The 19,556-nt window shown below is 39.9% G+C and overlaps 1 protein-coding gene across 3 annotated transcripts in view; it reads left to right on the forward strand.

Moving 5' to 3' along the window:
- Window positions 1–19,556, forward strand: part of TRAK1 (trafficking kinesin protein 1) — a 127,694-nt gene that overhangs the window by 32,824 nt on the left and 75,314 nt on the right. For all 3 annotated transcript variants that reach the window (XM_048299868.1, XM_048299851.1, XM_048299862.1), the window contains exon 2: window positions 13,787–14,079. The gene's annotated coding sequence lies outside the window, so the exon portion shown is untranslated. The remainder of the gene's footprint in view (window positions 1–13,786; window positions 14,080–19,556) is intronic.

Here is a 19,556-nt window from a genome sequence, read left to right on the forward strand (position 1 = left end):
TGTTGGTGATGGAAGTTTACAAGGGAATTACTGCTAGGCTTGAGTCATGGGAAACTGATCTGTGCTTCCTGTTTTGGCCATGGAGATTCCAACTTAATGATGAATATCAGTAGGGTATTTTTATTCAATAATGTAAATGAGGTATATGCATTCTATTTTTTCTTCCTTTTCTGTTTCCATGGTGAGGGACAGGTGTGTGAAAACTGAGTCATGGGGCCTTACAGAGACATAAAAGTGCACAGAAGAGAAATGTAATATTGTAAAGAGAAGGCTTTAAAGTGATAGCAGAATGTTTCACTGGGAAGAACAGAAAATGGTTCTTGGTGGAAACTGAGGGTCTTGCTGAACCCTGCATTTGGTACAGGTGAATAAACTGTATTTCTGAAAATTGCATCTGGGTCTGGAACAGCAAGCGATGTAAGGGTGGTCTAGTGTAGCCACATCTCTACTGTGCACTAAGAACAGCTACAATATGTAATTCCATGTATCCTGGTAGAGAAAATACTGCAATTTTCACTTTAGAATACAGTCTTGTGTTTTGCTTGAACTGCTGCATGAACTGTCTGGACTGCAAGAACTTGTTAAACAAAGCTGAAACTGCTATTTGCATGGGGCAAGTGATACTTTGGAGATCTTTGCCATTATTTTGCATACTTTTTAATGTTATTTCAGCATTTCTTACTGAAAATTGTGTTAGAGCCCAAACCCCCAGGCAGATACACTATAATATTTCACCCTGGTTATGCTTAAAGCATGACTAAATTTGCATCAAAAGCTTTTCTACATGAACTGTAAAACAAGTTAAGTAGATTGACTTTGTTTCAGGGAAGTCAGTGCCTACGTAGAATATAAAAGTATTTTTCTAAAATTTCTCTCTTTTAATTATGTGATATGCCATCCTTTCTCTACAAGTTCATTTTTTCCTTCTGCCACATTAAGTTGCAAGGAATTGCTCTCCAGACCTTCTTCAATAGCAAGGAGAGCTTCATATTCTCTCTTGACAGTAAAAGAGATATGATAAAGCTTTGAGGTCTGCTGTAAGAACATACTGGACAGAAAACTGAAAATTAATGAAGGCTTAAGTAATGAAATTGAGAGTGTGCTGTCTCCAAGCGCTTTTTAATGTTACTAGCTTCAGTTGTCAAATCTTGGCTTCTTTTTAACTTTTTAAGCTCAAATAAGAGTTTATGTATCAAATGAGGAATCTACACAGGGAATTTGTAGGTAGAGAGATCTGTTCCTGTCAGGAAATCCTGTGTTTATATTAAGGGTTGTACCTGTAGGCCTTGCTTTCCATTTTACCTGTTGCTCTTGAAATGAGTCTTCCACAACTCCCTTGACAGCAGCTTGTTTATTCGTGCACAAGCCAAAAATGTGACAGTCTTTAAAATAGTCAGACTATTACTTTGGGTTAGTGATACTTTCCTATGGTCTTAAAATGTCTCATCATCTTCTTCAAATGTAACCATGGTACTTAAAATCCAGAAGATGTTCCAGTCTTATTATGGTTATATTGAGAAAACTGAGTATTGAGAATGATAACTTTCCTTGTGCTAGAGTATGTATGAGTCAAGGGAAATGAATTCTAATTGTGGTTCTGAGGCTGATAGGACCATTGTTCTGCCAAGTTAGGTCATGAAAAAACATTTCGAAGGAAGGCATTTCTAAGCATCATAATATACTTGTTTTGAGAGAGACTTTCTTTTAAACTGCAGATGGGTAACATTAGTGATTTTGTTTTTATATTTTTCAACTGAATAAAGAAGTGCTTCAAATGCTGAGTTTACCAACCTTGTGAAATTACATGTTGTTCTCTGCACTTTTACATTTAGCATGTGTCTGTAGTATTTTACTGAATTAGTTCAATTCCTTTTATTGCTCAAGAGAGGGTTGCTTTTGATACTGTAGTGAAAAGTTCCCCTTTCAGAGAAATTTCAGTCTTCTAATTAAGTTTCAAAGCACACAAAGAATAAAATCCTTAATATATAGGAATAAAGTTTGTCTAAGAACTGTTTTCCTCATGGAAAACTGGCTGGGTTGCTTGCCTGAGGCTGTTGGTAGACTGTGAATGCTTTCTAACTGGGTGCTAAGATACAAGTAAGTCATAAGGCATGCTGATAAGTGGGGAACTGAACTGCCAGATGGTAGAGCAGGTCAGCTTGTCTAGTCCACGTAAAGTAGTTTTTGGTCACAATAAAGATTTCCAATCGAGCAGGAGCTGTCAGGGGGCAGTGTGGTCAAGTGCTTTCTTACTGCCTGTGCCATGAATCTGGTAAGTGAGGTTCAGTGTCCAGGACTATCCGTTGTGTGTTTTGGAGAATATGTACATGCACACAGGAAATTTATCTAAGGACACCTTCAGAAAGTGCCACGTCCCATGGTTATCACAAGTATTTTCCAAAGTCAGTTTCCAAATGGTCTGGAACCATTTGATCCATTTGTACTGAGTGAATCCAAACTTTTATTTTTGTGGTTCTTTGGGGAAAGCCACAATGCTGGATTTCAACTTCATTCTGTGTCTAAGTAAGATAGTCTGCAAATGAAGCAAAAACTGAGCATGTATTGCATTTAATTTGCATTTGTACTGATGCCTTAGGTTTTAACTTTTATATTTTTTAAATCCTGTACTGCCTAGTGTGTAACTCTGAAGTTTCTTGTGGCCTGTTAGCTGCTGTTCTCTCATGCTGGTTAGACATAACAAGCCACTCCAGGTTTGCTCTCCAAGGACACCTAGATTGTCCCAGGCCCCAAAATATGTAAACTAAGGACTCTGAAGAGGGGGGCAAACTTGGGGTAGTTACATCATTAACTGAGGTTGTAACTGGAGAATTGATCCTGATATGCAAATGGACCAAACTTATAAAAGTGTGAAGAACCCGTGACTTAGCATCCATTTTGGGTGTAGCCTTTTGACTGCCCAAGGTGACCTTGAAGGCCCTTCAAATAAATACCTTTATTCCCTTATTCTTGTCTAGTCTCTGTTTTTTGGTGGCCATCTCAGGCATCAGTTTCCCCTAGCTTATGCTCTTGTGTAGTTCCCCCCTGTAAGGAGACTTGTTTTTTCCTCTTTTGTTTTGTTTGGGGTTGGTGGTTTTTTTTTTGTGTGTGTGTGTGTGTGTGTGTGTAAAGACTGTATCACAGCTTTGCTCTTGCCATGTTCATGTTAATGCCCCTTGAATACTAAAAAACTCTGTTTTAAAATCTTTGCTTGTGTGACTTTGACTTTAATGGCACTAAGCCATGGATAATTGGCTCAGTTTCCTAAAATTCCACAGCCTGTTGTTAAGATAAACATTTCTAGGTTCCCAAGAACACAGACACATGTATATGGTAATATACTGATTATACAGAGCAACCTTTAAAGAGCAAATTCTTATTTTCCTATTTTATTCTTGATGTTTACACACAAGCATCAGAAGCAGAAAAATGACTTGACAGAATAATTGTTCCAGTTTTTAAACTATATTGTAGCCTTTTGAGAAGGGCTGTGAAATGGCTTTGTTTTGCTGTAGCCATTAGCCCCTAGGGGAGCTGGAGGGAAGCAGTCCTTCACTGGAATGGTGTGTGTTGAGATGCACCCTTGTTAGTCAGGGGCACCTGTCTCAGTTGCTGGGAGGGCCATGTGACCAAGGCTTTGGTATAAGGCCCTGGATTGGTGGTTGGTTGGGAATTTGTGGTCTTGTTATTTCACTCCTCAACACTGGTACCTAAAGTGGCTTGTAAGGTTCGGATATCAACAAGTGTTGGAGATGGGGCTTTCTCTGGGCTGAAAAGGGCTGTGATCTGCATTCCCCCCAGCCCAAAGCTTTAGAGAGGGGCTATAATTATAGAGCTCATCACAGAGCTGTGTTCAGTTCACTCATGTCCTCTCAAACACAACAGTGCATGGCTGAAAGCATTGCTCCCATACGCACCTAATCAGAGATGGCAAAAGGAAGTGGATATGAGGCCCAGGGATATTAACAGCCAGTTAAGAAATTGTGGGATAGGTTTTGAGAAGCTCTGTGCACCTTCAGGGTTGTAAGGCAACCTTGAAGAATGATGGAGGCTCTCACTGGATTGTGCCAGTTGCTCGAGCACGTGGGGAGGCTTGCTGCCAGGGAGTGAGGGCCAGTGATGCTAGTGAGCCAAAGCAGATGGACTTAGCATCTTACTCAGAGCAGGAATTGGTGGTCTGACTGTCCTTGGAGGTGAGCCTCCCAATAGTTGTGTTTGAAATTGCTTCTAGCAGCAACAGGATATTTAAATTTTTTGATTTCTGATAAAAATTAGGATGTTCTTACTCAACAGATGGGATTTTTATTTGTTTGTTGGTCTTATTTTTTGATAATCTTTTCTATATAATTATTCAACTTTGTCTAAAGCAATAAACTGAGTCTGAAAGTAAGTGGATCAGGACACAGGAGTTATGGTATATAGGTTTTGAATTTTTTGAGTTTTGTGTTTGTTTTGTTGGGGTTTTTTTTTTAGGACAGTTAGCATAGAATTTCTTATCCCTGCTCTCACTGACTGTGTGCAATAAGAAACAGTAAAGAAAAACAGCAGTGTTGTGTTATGATATTTTGTGCAAATATTTTCAGAATGTCAGCTGTTAAAATTTGAAATAATGACACTTTTTCCCAATGCTGTAAATCAGTATTTTTTAAAATTTAAATTGTACCAACTCCATTTAGAGTGTTAAAAATCATTGCAGAGGGTGAGAAATTAAAAATTCCTCCTGTAGTAGAAGAACAATAGTAATGCAAAACAAGATTAAAATTGCCCCCTCTCCCCCAGGTTTTAAACCATGGTAAATATTTGGTTTGAGCCAGTCTGTTCTTTGTTTAGAGTTACTTGACTAAAACTCTTGGTCCTAACTTGCTGGCAATTAGGTCTATTGTACTTTTGATTAAACAGTAGTATTGTAGTGGTGGTGGGAAACCAACATACTAGCATGGTCTTTTGGCTGTCTTCCCTTGCTCTTTAGTTTTATCCTGAGGAACAAAGTATGGCTGGGCTGGCTCATCAGGGGTTTAGCTTGGAATGGGAACAGATTTTAATTTGAATATCTTTACCTACTGCCTGCTGTCTTAGGCCCAGCTGCTATTCAGTGAGTTCTTGGGGGGTTTTGTTTTGCTTCCCTGTACAAGTAGCTGGTTCATGTGTGTGGAGTGCATTTGTGACTCTGCTCTTGTTCTGGGCAAGTGCCCTCACTGCTCCTTCCTGTGGGTGGGAAGTGAGCTCAGGACTCAAGAGCAGAGACAGTGGTGTTACCTCAGCTGCTGCAGCTCAGAGAACTTGTGGTAATCCACAGCTCTCCGCAGATAGCAGGAAAGCTGTACATCAAACTCTATTTTGAAAGCCTTTGAGGTTTATGGAGAAGTAAAGGATTGGGGAGTTCCATTCTTTTGTGGTATATAAATAAAGAGAAGTTTTCCTATTTCTGTTATCACTGTTCCCACCCACATTATCTGAGGACCTGGTTTGCTGCTGGTGTACTCATTTTCCCCATACCTGAGCTCTTTGATACCTGCCTTTTTATAGTGGTACAAGGAGATATACTGGTAGGCATGGTGTTTCTGTACCAAAGCTGATGCTCTTGTATTCTAGCTTGTGTATTCACTGTGTTTGAGGCTGGAGTCCATACATACTAAATATAACAGTTGCCTAACCCAAAAAGATTTGGTGGGTTTTTTTGGTTTTTTGGGTTTGTTTTATTTTGCTTTTTTAAAGTCGTAAGATCTTATTCTTATCTTCAGCAAGTATTGGTCCGTGTCTTTTGGACCACCTTGTATTGATCTACCTCAGTGAGCACCTTGTACGTGCATGGGTGTGAAAAGAAAGTACGTGTTTGCGGCGTTCATACTTTGCACTGCCATACCTCTGAGCTTTGTTTTCTTTCTTCATGAATTCCTTGTTTGCCTGCACATGCAGTTCTCATACACTCTGTGCTAGTCACTAGTGGTGATGGTTGAACAGTTTTCCCTTTCCAAGGCAGGTACACAGCTGAAGATCTCCCAGCCAGGAGCACGAGGTGTTGCGGGAAAGGGAACGCACTATTTAACATTTTTGCAAATTTTTTTGTTCACCAAGAGAGGGGGATGGTGGGGAGGGCATGGTTTTTGGCCTATATTTAATAAAAGGAGAAGGAGCTGTAAAAAGCTTCCAATGTAATGTGAGCCTTACGTGAGGAAGAACTATTTATAGATCCCTGCAATATTTGCCTGAAGGAACTTGAGAGCAGAGCAGGGCAGTGTTACGTAAAGCTGGGTGAGAGCACACTTGTGCCCTCACAGCTGCGAAGGTCAAACCCAGGGCTTGTCTTACAGTAGGCTTCCACTGTCCCTTGCCCTGAGAGGAGAAGAGACTGATGGGCTCCTTCTGAAGGCCAGATCCTAGTGGTGAGAAACTTTGGTTTGTGGAGAACAGTGGTGTGGTTTTCTTTTAAGAGGCTTATTATTTGTGATGTTTTGATTTCATTGTTTTTTGAGAAAACATGACTGTCTTGATTGATGACTTAATGGTCAAATAAAGCCAAACAAGGTTACAGCAGCAGCTTTCAGGACCTTGAGAGTGAGATTTCAAGCTGTACGTGGTTTAAGCAGCTTTTTGGTTATTGCTGCTGCTATTCTTGCTTTTGTTCTCTAGTGGTGACTTTTTTAATTCTAAATGACAGTACCATGCCACTAGCAGTTAGCCAAGTATTGTCCTGGTTTTGGATGCCTTCATTAGCTTAGTATTTGTTATGAGACTTTATGAAAGTGATTTTAGAAACCTTTCAGATCTTTAGCTTGAAAACATTTTTTATGGTTTCATAGGCAGAAGAGCCTCTCTTAGGGAGGCATATACCTGTGATGATCCTTCATAGCATGTGGCATTAACACAGGGTGTTGATACTTTTCTGAAAGATTGCATTTGGCTAGGTCAAAGCATTCCTAACCCTACCAAGAAGGAGAAAAAATTCCAAAACCAACAAAAAGCATGGAATGTGATCTGAATGTACTATAAAGCTAGGAAACTTAGGCAAGATGCTTGATTAAAAGGGCCTTGAATGGCTTTAAAATTCTGGATAAGCATGTAGTCTGCAGTTATCCCAGATGTTTGTCCCTTTAGTTTTTACTGTAAAATTACTGGATCTCTTCTAACATGAGAAATGCAGAATTTTGTGAAGTGTTTGAAGGTAAATAAACTGCTTGTCACATTCTGTCACTCATCTGTGACACTTAGACACTTTATGTCCCTTGAGCTAGAGGTTTTAACTAAGCAGTCAGCATTTTGCATGTTTAAAAGGCAGGTTCTGAGCAGAAGCTAAACCCCATGGTTTATAAGAGAGTATATATACTATAGGACATAATTAAAACAACTCGGTAAATTATTTGGGATCATATTCAGCCTTTATCTAAAAGTTAAACAGTGAATGTTTATATGTGTGTGTGTGTGTGTGTAAAAGCCAGACCTTTTGCAAATGGTTGTTTCTTCAAGGTGTGACAAAGTGTGTTTAAATTGAAGAAGGCATTTTGACTGGCTTTTGAACCCACCCACTTACTGAAGAAATTACTTTTAAATTAAAAGAAGGCAAACTTTTATAGATTCAAGATGTGCATTATGAAAGAAATAGAGTTGAATACTTGAAGCAAATCTAAGTTGCTTCAGTCAATTATTTTCCCAAACAACAAGGGTAGGCAAGCATGTTTATCTTTTTACAGATGAGACAGACATATAAAGTAGCTTTGATTTGCTTCCGTGTCTACATGGAGCATTTTGCATCTGAAGAATTTTTTTTTTGGTGGGGGGTAAATAAGAACCTTGAGGCTTCTTTTTAAACAACTTAGCAAAACGTACCAGACTTAAAGTAAAACAGAGGTGTTTAAGAGATTTAAAACATGATGCACAAAACAAGGAAGAATATTTCTGGTGGGACTCTTTCAAGTATATAAAAGAGTGGAATTTGCACATTCTAAAACCCTCTGATGTGTTTAAGCAGCAGTTAGTACTTAGTAACTGAGAATTAGTGAATTAGTAAATTAGAATACAGGATCAGGGCTCTGAAGCTCCAGGCGGATGTGAAGAGCAGAAAGCTCTCTCAATCCCTTGATACCGTGTGGTTCTGTCTAAATTAGCAAATACTTTGGTCAGTAGGGGTGGGTGACTATTACGGTCTCTGTCCGGCTCTGTGGGCTCATACGCGTGCATGCACAAACGCATGGCTAGCTTCAGTATAAAGTCGGTAGCAAAAGAGGCAGGAAGGGTCTTTGCGTGTATTCCAGCAGGAGCATTTATTGCTTCTACACTGTCGAAGGTTGCAGAGGCAAAGGCGAGAGAACGGTGGCGATCCGGGGTTTTATACGGGGGCGGGGAAAAGGCAGGACTAGGGAACAGGGACCAATGGGGAAGCTCCGGGAGAGTGATGAGGGGTGGAGGCTGACAGCCAACCGGGGAATCCAAACTGGAATAGATCGGCGTAACAGAACAAGCATCCTGGGAGAAGCCTTTTTGGTCACCCTAACCTAAGAGGTTCTTGTGGTACTAGGGACTTGTCTTACTGAGAGCTCTCTGTCCCTTGTAATGTAGGTTCACTGGCCACCACAGATGACTAGATCAAAACACTGAAGCTTCTTAAATCTTCATTACTGATTTCGGGGAGTTACTTTAGATTAGTTTTAGCTTGTCACCTTGGACTGGATGTCCCCACTTACCTGGGCAGTTTGAAGCTTCTTGAAGGAGAAAATTTGATAGGTACACGCCAGATGACTTGTCAGTGATGTAGCCCATGGGGCTACCTGAAGTTTCATGTCCCTGTTAGACAGGAAGTAGCATTTGAAGTGCATCTTGGAACAGAGTTTTCATATTTCTACTCAAAAGGGAATTGAAGGCTCATATGCATCAGAGCTGTTCTGCAAAACCAGCCAGCTCACAGTAAGTGGTTCTGCTTCTGCTCTAAACCAAACAGCATAGTTACATACGAGAGTATGCATAGCAAAAGGATGATCTGGAAGGTTTTAGTCAGATGTTCTGGAAAGATATTTTTCCCCTCTGTTAAGGAAGTATTCCTTTAAATTGGCAGATGTTTACAATGTCCCAGTTGCCATTTTAGACTATTGAATAAAAGTAGTATTTTGTGAGTTATTTAGCTCACAAAATCTGAGCTGGATAACTAAAAAAAGTTCAAAGCTTAGTAATCACCAAAGGGTCCAGCATCTGGTTCCTGGGTAGCACATTAGGAGTTCCAGATGTTTTGTGACAACAGTAAATTGCTGTTTACCACAATCCAAGATGGTAGTAAGAATAATGTTGCAAAGTTATAGATAACATATTTGGCATTGCCGGGCTCTAGGTAAGCACATGGCTGAACACCTCTGCTTTTGATGGAGGAAGGATTACTTAAAGTCATTTGTGTATTTAGATTCAGATTTAAGTTGCTTTTAGTGCTGAATGCAGAAAAACTTCATCTCATTTTCAACTTGGCAGTTGAAAAGCAAGTGGTTTATTTTATTTGCTTGTATATGAAATTTGTGGTGCATGAAACTCAACTCTTTTCCCACAAAACAAACTTCAAATGAAAAATGGACTCATTTCTTTTTAATGTCCAGAACCCAGAAATGGCTGACTGGAGATTTTCTTTCCCCCTCTACCTCAAACCCATCAAATTTTGGCTGTTGTCTAATGTAAATGTGTCTGTTAGCTTCGAACTGCTTTGCCTAGATAACTGGCAAAGCTGGGTTGGTTTTTTTTTTTTAAGTGGGACACAGGGCTGACTAATCACATCTCAATTTTTGACTTGCCTTTTGTAATCTGGGCTGCCACAGGTACACTACAGTCAGCACCCAATGTACTACTTTATCAGGTCTTGGTTATATTGCAGTTATAGTCCAATCTATTCTGTGGATGTACTATTAGATTGCAGAGGTGTTGGCTCTGTGTAGAATTTAAGGTCTTGATATAGTAACCATGCCAATACTCTGTTTTAGGCATTTATTGGGTTAGACCAAAATCTGAGCATTCTGTTGAGGTGGTGTGCAGGAGCAAGTCTTTGTGCTTGTGTGATCACTCTAACAAAGTGCAAGGTTGGAATGAATACCTTTAACAAATAACTGACAAATATAGTTTTTTCAGAGTAGAATGAACCTCTACTTTTAAAAAATATATAGATGATAAACTTTAGGGAATTTTGCTCTTTCAGCAAACAGTTTTACACTGAAGAATTAAGTTCAAACATTCCAAATTAAATATTTCTTTAGTCCCACATGTGTCTATTGGCTTCAAACTGTCATTGTATTTAGACTGGGAGAAATGGTACAATACAGCCAATAATGGTACAATACAGCTTTTGCCATACTGAGGCAAAAGCTGAATTATGTCATATTAGGTAGGAGAGGAGTTATTTAAATGCTGTATGCAGGCTGCTGTTGACATATGCAGTAGAAAGAATGAAATGGGTTGAAATTTCATTAAGAAAAGTTATAATCTGATTTATAAACTCTGTGCTTGTTTGGATGTCAGATTAAGTACAAAGCTGCAATAATGATTTATATCCTCATTTGTGTGTCAGAAGGAGTAAATACCAAAGACTGCAATAACAATTTGTACCATCTTGTTTATGAATATTGTATGTGCAGGTGACACTGACTAAAGAATAATATTAATGTTGTGTATTTCATGGGGACAGTAGGTACCATGTCCATTTCTCTTCATGGCTGTTTTGACAATCTGGTAAATAGTGCTCAGCTGCAGTTTGGTTTTATTTTCTGCAATAGGAAGACTTAGAAATTTAAAAGACAAGTGTGCACTGCCTGTATTAGGTGGTAATATTTGCCTTGCGAGAGAGGCCATGCAAACAGTGCCTCCATAGTGTTTCAGAAGAGTGAACAACATTTCTCCCCTGTGTGTATGGAAACTGAGGATATTTAATAAGTCTGAAAGGAAGCAGACGTAATACACATTGATGCTGGCTTTCTTTGTTCCATGATACAAGGTTTTAAGATCAAGGCAAATTCTCTGCCTTAATCCTGAACTTTCTCATGTAGATGTTCCACGTGTTTCTGCAGACCAGGCAGACTGACTATTGTGAATTTTGGGGGGGGTTGGCTTTTGTTCCTTCTTTGTGCTTTCAAGCTTATTTTTTTCTAGTTTCCATAAGTTCCAACAGTGAAACAGGTTGTGTAAAGGAAGAGGCCGATGACTTTTGTTTCTGGATGTGTATCTCTATTTACTCTTAACAGAGACAAGGCAGGAGCTGTTGTGGTGAAGTTTACAGGAGGGGGAGAACTGGTTCCATGGTACCTCAGTGGAGTGAATGTTAAGAGGTGAAACTCATTCAACACAAACTTCTAATGCAAACTGGAATATTATGTTCTGGCCAAAAGTAGTTTTGGTGAGGACTGTGTGGGAGAGTCAGAAATGAGTGGAGGTGGTCAGGTATGTCAGATGTTGGTTCAGAAAAGTTACAAGATCTTAAATTCCCAGAACTCACTTGAAGACTGCACACAAATCACACCTTGGTTATCAGTGTTACTTCATTCAGGAGTGCTGTTGTGTTCCTGGCTTCCTGAGGTTGCTAAGGCAGGGCCTGGGGAGGAGGGCAAGAAAAGCTGAAGAGTGCAGTTGGTGCTTTTAGTTCCTTAATCCTAGTCATGGCCTTGTTCATAACAACACACTTCCCAAAGTTTCCCAAAAAAAATGAAATTCATAGATGTGTGGTAGTAGCTAGGACAAAATTGAGCCAGTCTAATCAGTCAGTCTGTGCACTTCCAGTACTTTTTCTTGTTTATAGCTTAAACTGTTTCTATCTTCAGTGTAGAGGGGAAAATTAAGATTTGCATTTTGTTTCCCAACTTCATTTGATTAACGTATTTCTAATATCCATAATATCCTTCTTGTTATTTCTAAAGAGCTACTTGAAAGGGGACGATTTTAAAAGTAGTCAGTACAAGTAACCCCACTGTTCTTTTCAGTATGTACTGTGATAGTGCAGGAATAATGGGATGCTCTGCAGGGGAACCATAACACTTTCTGTTAAAGCACTCAAGTGAAACTTTCTCTTCCTGCAGCTCCCACAGTAGAGTATCATTTTTATTTGGGTATGGTATAAATTTATAATTTGATTTAGTATGTTCCTTTAGCTATTATGGTCCTTACAAAATACAGTTTTTGAGTCTCTGAATGTGAGAACTATTTCCAGGTTAAATTATACCATGCAGTAATACAAATCTATGTAATTGAGGAAAACTTAATGAAATGTTACTTTGTGTGTAGGGATGTTTTTTTCAAGAGTTAATACTGCCCATCTGTTTTCTAGTTACGATGTTCTGATTTCAGTGCAAAGGTATCCTTGTTGAGACCCTCTGAAAGGAGGAGAGAATTTTGCTTTTTTGTTCTTAAGCTTGTGCTGAAGGGGGAAAATACGTAGAGAAATGATGATGCTGGTGCAGTGTTCCAACTTTGTTGCAAGACTTCTCTGAAACTTACTCCTAGGAGATCTAAACCTGGTCTTTGTCTTGACAGTTTAGGGACAGATATTTGAGTCTTGCAGTGAGTTTCTAGAAATACTGTCATGTTTTGGTGGAGCAATAATGTTATTGGCTAGAAATGCCAGAAAACAAGATGCCAAAATACTGAGTGCAATTTTGACAGCAAAATAAGATTATCTGGACATATTCCTAGAGATTAGAGAGAGCCTTTTTCACATAGAATTCTCAAGAAAACTGTTGTGTATCTGGTTCTCAATGAAACACTGAACATGCTATATAGCATGTTCTGTTGCTGCACTTGCGTATGGAATTGCATCCACACCTGCTGCTTCCAAACCAGTGCAATTGTGTCTTCTTGCTGTCTGTCTTTGTTTTTCCCGTGTGTCTGGGTATTCCTGTGTGGCTTGTTCTTCAGCTGCCACTTATGCCTTGTAGCTATTACATGTATAAAGTCTTTCAGGTCCTTTCCCAAGTCTGTTTGTCTGCAATCCCACAATTATATTTTCTTTTCCTAGCAGCAGGGAGCATTTGCATCTTTCCTTACACTGCTGATAACCAGTAGCAGTACCATACCACCACTTCTTGTAGTGCCTTTAGCTCCTTACACAGAAGGTTTGGTGAAGTTTTGGGACAAATGTGCTCTTCTTCATTCCTTCTCTGGCCAATTTCATCTTGCTGGGGACATCAGTATCCAGCCTTGAGGGACTTTGTTCCCAGTTTGAGGCTGAGGCACTGGGGAGCAGCAGTGTGGTCAACCCCTTAACCCAGTGCACCTTGAGTTTTGTTTTCTGTGTAGTCTGTAAAGGAAGCAGAGGTGCCAGTCTGTCAGTGAGGGGCTGGGCTGTGCAGTGGAGAGGAAAGTCTGGTAGGGTTATAGAATAAACTTCCAATTATTGCTGTTTTGTTTGCTCCCAGTTGATTTCAAATTATGATGTTATTGAAGTGCCACTAGATCAACCAGGGATGTGCTGCCTCATACAGATGCTGGGTTACACAGAGCTTTGGCTTGGTTGATGTGAGAGAAAGTTGGTGAATGAGCCAAGGTACATGGACTGTGCTTACTGCAAGTTGGGATAGGCAAAAATATGGGTGTTTAATCAGCTGTTGGTAGTAAAAAACACAATACAAGGGATGGAACTTTGCCACTGTGCAAGGTGCAGAGTGTGCACGACTGTGCAAAGAGCAGACGTAGGCTGCTGCTCTGTGAAGAGTACTGGCATTTTCGTATTTGCTGAATTTGTCAGGTTAAACTAATGTTTAAGGAAAAGAAAATCATCTGTCCTGATATACACTGTTTGGAATGGCTTGAATTGAACATTTGTTTCTTTTGTGTTCTGCAGACTTCTTGAAGCCAACTCTAGCAAAGAGAAGGAGTTCCATCTGTGCCAGCCAGCCCCAGTCTCCAGTGCTGGTCCCCCTGATGGCACATTGCACAAGCCTGTGAAACCTGCCAAGCTGGACGCCACAGCTTTGCACGACTGCACTTTGGCCGCCACCGTGCCTCCCTCGGAGCTGTCGAACCATGCAGTCCTAGCCCGCGACACAGGCATTCACGAGGAGCACTATGTAAGCGAAGGGGTGGAAGATGATGTGCCGGACTGCAGAGAGTACAGAGATGCCTGCACCATTACTGGTAAGCAGTCAAATCTTTCTCCTTGGTAAGCATGTGGAGGTGTAGAATTAAGCTCATGGTGGGGTATCGGCTTCATGGACGGTCCTGCCGCTGTTCTGCGCATTTCTTCTTGTCTAAGAAGTGATTCCACAGGCACCAGGATTTTCAGTGAAAGCACTTTGTAATGTTTAAGGTCCTTGCAAATGGGCCAGACCAATGATAGCTGTGAAACCAGGTTACTGTTTACCCAGTATTTATGTACTAGGGAAATGGAACCGTTTGAAAGTTTGTTTGGAAAATAGCCAAAATCGGGGATGAGGAGAAAGGAGCACTGCAGCTTAAAGTTTATGGAATGCTTGTCCTGATGTTCAGCATAATTTAGATTTTTGTCTTCATAAGAGAATTGCTTTGTGGGAGAAAAGGGATGGGCGAAATAGGATCTAACATTTTTACTGCACATATTTTTGCTTTTCAAAGCCATTTCTTTTTTTCACATTAGTTCTGGAACAGTAAAAGTTAATGTATGTTGAATAGCTTCTTCTGCATGCATTTCTGAAAGGTTGAATACCTTATTATAGATTCATACAAATAAATTGAATATGTGTTGAAGTATGGTATTTTAAATAGAATTAGATTCTTAGTGCTGTGGTCAGCTGACCAAATTTTTTTGTGTTTGAATAATCACTTTAAGTCAGTTTAGTCATGGTTATGGCCATGAAATGACAGGCAGTTTCCATTCCAAGTGCGTGGTTTGTTGGCTGAGCTGTGAGGCTTCTTTTAGCCTAACGTGACCTTGTGAGTTTTAATTCCTTTTGGGAATGTTTGAAGAGTCAGCTGAGTTTTTGGAAGGGAGAACTGAGATGTCTGAGAAAAACAGCTAAGGCCATGCTACTTGGCAGCGAGATACTTTTATCCTGAGTTGCTTTCAGCCCTTTCTAGAATTATCTTTAAGTCACAGAACTAATTAATGGTGACTGTCAACAGCTGCTTTAGTAGCATGCCTTAGCTTAGCTCAGCCCAGCCCAACAGCTGTGTAGTTATTAAGGGTTGATATTCTGAAAAAAAAGAAATAGAAAGAAGGGCAGAGGTGCTCTCAAGTCCATCCTGATTTCCTTGGGAAGACAAGCAGCAGGATTAACACTGGAGTCACTTTGTCAGGTATGCGTCTACATGGAATAAATGCTTTGTTTAAACTTACTTGCCATCTTTCCTTCCTTGTTTTCATAGAGCTACTTAACTGGTTGGTTCAAAAATGGGTCATCCTTTTGACTTCCATGTAGGTATTTGCTTGTTAGGTAGACTAGAAACTACATATCACATAAATGCATTCCTGGCAGTGTAACTGTTTTCCAGGCCCCTTGTAGAAGGATCTGCAAGTCTGTGGCCTGTCTCCACTTCACCCCCTTTCCTCCCTCCCCTGTTAACGGGAATTTAACTTTGTTTTTCTGTTTCTGACTGTAAACCAGGACAACCAACTTCTTTCATGAATCAAGATGCCTTCTTGATTATGGTTCCTTGAAAGGCAAGACAAACTCACTTTTTAAACTTCTAAAAAGTTTTTATTGAATGGAGGCCAGTGCATGTTCTTGCTACTTCACATTCCTTCAAGCCTGGTGTAGTTTCTGAATCTCTTTCTTCTTGCTGAGCTAACAGCCAAGTGTTGTTTACAGATTGATGCTGAATTGCTTTTTAAAATAGATTTGCTGTTCTGTGGCGTCACATTTGTACTGTTTGTGACCTGAGGACAACATGATGTGACTTGCAGTAGAAATAGCAGTGGTTTTGTTGATTGTTTGGTTAGTTGGGGTGGGGGTTTTTTTGTGTTTATCGATTTTTGAGTTTCAGCTTTTTGTTTCATGTTTTAAAGGTGTCACAGGGCACAGGCTGGATGTAAGGAATTGGTCTCATATTCCCTCTGTAAAATCTTTATCAGTATTGTGTGCAGGTATGCAGTGTCTACCTTTGAAACATAAATACTTGATTGAATTGTCAGGATTCCCAGAGACTTTAACATGAAGACTTTGTTTAGTTCTGATTGACAAATTAGCACTATTTGCACTTTTAAAATGGTTAGTGGGGAAAAAAATTGCTCATATCAAGTGTGCATATACCATACTTTTTCTTCTGGTGCCAAGCCTTGACTCATCCTAGAATTCAAATTCAGCAATCAGGGAAGTCTGGTTTTTTTTTTTTTTAGTCTAAGGTTAAGACCTTCAGCCTATTGTAAAAGTTATCTGCAAAAATTCTTGCAAATAAAGGCTTGAGCACAGTTAAGAAAAGAATGGGAAACTGAGGCAGAGTGTGGTGTGGTGATGCTTCTGTAATGCAGCAAGCTAATGGTAATTGGAGCTATCTCTGATATAGCTAATAGTAAATTATATGATGTGCACATTTTGCTGTTTAACTTTTCAAGACCACTGATGCTCAAAAAATTCTTAATGCTGCTTCCTTTTTTTTTTTCATTACTGTTTTTGTTTCCTGTTGTGTTTGCTGGCAGTAGAGAGGTACTTGGCAGTCTCTGTCAGGAGCACCATCTTTCCTGCCTGGAACCCAAGAGCAGATTCAATGTAGCTGAGAGCATTGCACATTCTGATTGTGCTAAGTGTGTTTTCTTGGATACAGGGCTGGCTTAAACGTTTCATGTCCCCAAACCATCTCAGAATTGTGCTTTAACAGATTTCTGTGGGAGTGCAACTGGAGGTATTTTAGGCAACTGGTCTGGATAGAATCCTTGCTCCGCTTTCGTGTCAGAGAGGAGATGAGGGTTACTTTTTACTTAGGTCACACCTCTGATCTGTCCTACTGTGCGGCCTAAAAGCAGTTATGTTGGCATAGCAGAGGCAATAAGCACTGCAGGGCTGGACCCAGGTGACAAAAAACAGTGTGGTGAAAAATTTCCTTAAGCCAATGTGTGAGAGAGGGACAGCCCCGTAAAAGCACCTTTCCCACTGAATTTGATGTTAAAGCACCATCCAAAGCTCATAGGTGCTGCAAGTGAAGCCTTATGCAGGTAAATGCATCTGAATCTGTGCTGACTTCAGCACAGAAAGGCAAATGAAGTCGGATAGTTGATCCATTGAAAAAAAAAGTTTGTGAATGTTTTAAGAGTTATTATGAAAAAAGTGCTGGTGGGGCACATACTTTCTAAACACTAAACCTGAAAATGGACTCAGTAGCTGTTGTAATAGATTTTTTGTTTTGTAATACTTCATTTTAGATTTTGTTAGCAAGATATAGGAGAGAAGATCAGTGTAGTCTGACTTGAAGTTTCTATTGCTATTGATTGTGGAGCTCTTGTAGGTAAATGGGTAGGAGACTCAAGTCCTGGGGTTGGTGGACAGAGGGGTAGCACTGTAGGAAGTGTCATGGTGCTGCTACGTGTGGGAGGCATCTATCATGTCCTAGTTGTTGGGTTTTTTTTCCTTTTAACTTCTCTTTTTCTTGCTGCTGCCATTCATCCCAGAGCATAGAGACAGGAATACGGGTGTAGCACCATCTAGTGTTCCTTTTGCTAGAAAGGGAGTGGAAAATGCTTTTCTGTCTTTTCTGTATTTGCAGTGCAGACCTGAATGCTTTCAGTCAGATGTTGATGAAAACAGCAGCTGGAATTAGGAGCTTTCTTCTCTAACACCACCACCACCCCCATCCCATTTTTTGTAGAGCAGGAAGGGCTGTAATCTTGGCATGAAAAAGCACAGTATCACTAAATTGCTCAATAGTCCCAATTTTATGAATTACAGAAGCCTCTTAGTCTGATTGGCTTTCTTTCTTATCTGTCAGCTGCTGTCAGACAAATCCTGTCCTCCTGGAAATGGAGAGTACAGTGGAGATGGAAGTCTGAAATATCACTGCATACTACTCTTGTGATAGCTGTTTGACTGCCAGAATATTTTGTGAGGTTTTTTGTGTTTTTTTTCTTTTTTTCCTCTTAAAATATGTGTAACACAGTATCCTTAGACATCTTCAATAAGTTAACTTTGTCTGCTATTGCATGTCTGAATACTCACTATTTGCAATGATTTTGGTATGGTGTACTTTGTAATTCAAGAGCTAACTGCTTAATATGCCATGTAGGTTTCCTCATCCTTCTCTGAAAAGGGAGAGAATGAATGGACTGTAATTTAAATTGCCCAGCTCCTTCATTAGTTTGCATGATTCATTTGTTCATTGTACTAATTACTCTTACTAAATGCATGTAGGAGTGTTTTCTGGCTGTTCAGGACAATTTCCTGAGGGCTGTTGAATTATTGGGAAATGCTTTGTGGTAATAACCTGTTCTGTGTCTTACTTTTGCAATTAACACAGGTAGATTTTTTTTTTTTTAAATTGCTAGAAACAAAATTAAAGTGCTGGAGGGGTCAAACCATGAAATGTCTTTTTTTCTCAGCAGAAAGGTATCTGTGAGAAGAGTTGGTATTGTTTGACCTTCCTCGCAGGTTGTGTAACTTGCATGTTACTGCACTGACTGCAGTGGAAGGAGTCGTAACATCCAGAGAAACCAACATTCTCTTGCTGTCAAGCCTTATTCACACAATCTCCTAGCAATGTTTGGGTGCAGAAAGTTTTCTCTGGGTTTTCATCCTGTCTCTATCCTTATTCAGGCTTTAAATATGTTCCCATATGAAACAGATTCCATTCTCTTCCACCAGATCACCTCTCTTCATGGCAACATCAGCCAGGTTTGATAACCGACTGATCTTACAGATAAGTGGTGTTGTTCTGACCATTTCATTATGTAACCACTTTATTTTAAAAGACATGCTTAGGGCCCACGGAATTTCCATTCTATTGTGTGTGTGTCTCCCAAGATGCATGTTTTTGTATTGTAAGGCTGAATGTCTGTTCCTTCTGTTTCAAGTATGATAAAACATGATTACTCAATATTAAGTCCTTAGGGACTTAGGTATTAGAGGTTGTTGTGAGATTGCTTTACTCTTGTTATGCAGGTGATGGGGAGAATGCTGTACCCCTAGCTGTCCTGTTCTAGGTGCGTGAGTTACCCCCAGAAATTGTGAGCTTGCTATTCTGAGACTGTTCAACAGGGTGCTCTGGTTGGGTTTGGTACCTGTTACAGGCCTGCTGGTTGATTTCTAAGCTTTAAATGGTTAAAAAAGTACTGAAAAAATCTTGACAGTTTTGAATTGTTTCCCTTTATTTGAACCTCTCTGAGTTCTGTTGGGGTTACCTTTCTCTTTTAGTGGAGCATAACTTGCTCTGCATTTGCTTCTTTTTCAGCTCCTGATTTGGGGTGAGACTTCCATGTTTTTCTCAGTTTTGTCAATATGAGAGAAGAGGTGTAAAATGTTGCTTGGTGGAGCTGGAACTCAGGCAAAGAGCATAAGAAATGCTCTGCTGTGTTGGACCAGCCAGCTCAGGACTGTGTTTTCGACTCCAGAAACCACAGATGCTGGATATAGGATCACATACTCAGCCACTCTCAGTAGTCTACTCAGCATAAGTCCCCCCATCATGCAGAACTATTTAGTGTTGGAACCTGT

Source organism: Corvus hawaiiensis, chromosome 1 (assembly GCF_020740725.1).
Source record: "Corvus hawaiiensis isolate bCorHaw1 chromosome 1, bCorHaw1.pri.cur, whole genome shotgun sequence".
Taxonomy (NCBI): Eukaryota; Metazoa; Chordata; class Aves; order Passeriformes; family Corvidae; genus Corvus; species Corvus hawaiiensis.